Consider the following 1990-nt stretch of genomic DNA (forward strand, 5'->3'; position numbering starts at 1 on the left):
TTTTCACTGTTCAAGGTTTATTTGGTGTTTTCATTGGCATGACACTTGGGTAGTTGGTTGCATCATCCATATGCACATCTTACTTTTTATATAGTATTTCAATGCACATTACAGGCACATAATACACAAAATAATATCCTTTAGAACAGTTATGCACAAATATGCATGATGGATTTACCCACTGGAGCTGCTTTATGACTAACCGGGAACTCACTGGCCTAGGCATGTTGGTGAGGGTGCACAGCAGACACAGCAGGCTCCCAAGATAAGCAAAGCCTGCACACAGTTGGTAGTGTGTCTCAGAGACAGTGGGACAACAGTGGTACTGCCACACCAACCAGGTTACCACTACATAAGTACACTTAGCAGCAGGGTAGAGCTGTGGGAACTGCCACCTTTACACAACAACATAAACACAGCTCAGATGAGGAGACGGTGTGTGGTCTCCATAGAAACCCTGCTGCAGCCTGGACAGTGAAGCTCTAGGACATCTGAGGACTTTAGAACTGCAGCTCTTTCTGGATGCCCCAGAGTGTATCTGCGCTTTTCTTCAAGTGGGCCTCCTCTTCAGAAGTCAGAGTCATCTTCACAACATCTGAGGTTCCATTTTGTCCCGGGATACAAGGGACACTGAGGAAGACATCATCCTTGATTCCATAGAGACCCTTAATCATGGTAGAAATGGGATGCACTCGCCTAAGATTCTTCATCATGCTCTCAGCCAGGTCAGTCATGGAGAGGCCAATGGCCCAGGATGTATATCCTTTGAGTTTAATCACCTCATAGGCACTGTCAACCACCTGCTTGTGAACCTCCTTCCACTGCTCCTTGTCTGCATCGCTGCCCAGTTCTGGGTTCAGGTTCTTCAGGGAGACACCAGCAACATTCACACCACTCCACACAGGCACACTCGAGTCTCCATGCTCCTCTAGGACCCATCCATGACAACTTAGCGGGTGAATGCCCAGTCTTTCTCCCATCAGTTAACGGAACCGAGCTGAATCCAGATTGTAACCACTCCCAATAACTTGGTTTTTGGGAAGCCACTTATCTTCCAGGCCACATAGGTCAAGATATCAACTGGGTTTGAAACAATAAGCAGCTTGCAGTTTGGACTGTACTTCACAACGTTGGGAATGATGAACTTGAAGATGTTCACATTTTGCTGGACCAGATTGAGTCAACTCTCTCCCTCTTGCTGACGGCCCCCGCTGTGATAATGACCAGCTGAAAGTTTGCAGTCACACTATATAGTCTTTGCCAGAGACAATTTTTGGTGTTCTGAGGAAAAGGCTGCCATGCTGGAGATCCATCATCTCTCCTTTCAGCTTGTCTTCCATGACATCAACAAGGGCAAGCACATCGGCCAAGTCCTTCATTAGGATACTGATGGCACAAGCCATGCCAACAGCACCAACCTCAACAACCGTAATCTTGTTCTGGGGGGTTTGTTCTTCCTTAAGTAGATTCACAATCAGCTGGTCCTTGAGGGTTGCCATCTTGGTGGACTTTGAACCTCTTGGGACCGCTAGTGCATGATGAACAGCAGCGTGGTCTGGGCTTGGCGACAGAGGCTCCAGCACCAGGATAGTTCTTCATCGCACCTTAAGGTACAGGATCTTGGGTTGAAACACTTGATTAAACAAAGGTTATTTAAAAGTCTGAGGCTGAATTATCCACTAAAGTGCTTGTAAATAGACCATTTGACAATTATAGAAATGATGAGCTTGTATGAGACATGAAATAACTAACTAAATGTAGCTTCTGGCCACTTTAAATATGGTTAATGTTTTTTTAAAACAAAATTTTTATTCTTTGAAATTTCATCCACTTACACAATTATTTTGATTATGCCCATCCACCATTACCTCCCTCTAACTCTCCTTGGTGTCTCCATTACATCTCTTTTCCATCATCATGTTTTCTCTCTCTTTTTTTTCATTTTAATACCCCGAGTTCAATTAGAGATGCCCATGTACACATGATTGTG

At 44.7% G+C, this 1990-nt stretch overlaps 1 pseudogene; it reads right to left on the reverse strand.

The window, feature by feature from the left end:
• Positions 1–418: 418 nt before the first annotated feature.
• On the reverse strand, positions 419–1577 carry LOC114688061 (annotated as a pseudogene).
• Between the last annotated feature and the right edge of the window lie 413 nt (positions 1578–1990).

The sequence above is a fragment of the Peromyscus leucopus genome, chromosome 3 (genome assembly GCF_004664715.2).
Source record: "Peromyscus leucopus breed LL Stock chromosome 3, UCI_PerLeu_2.1, whole genome shotgun sequence".
In the NCBI taxonomy this organism is placed as follows: domain Eukaryota; kingdom Metazoa; phylum Chordata; class Mammalia; order Rodentia; family Cricetidae; genus Peromyscus; species Peromyscus leucopus.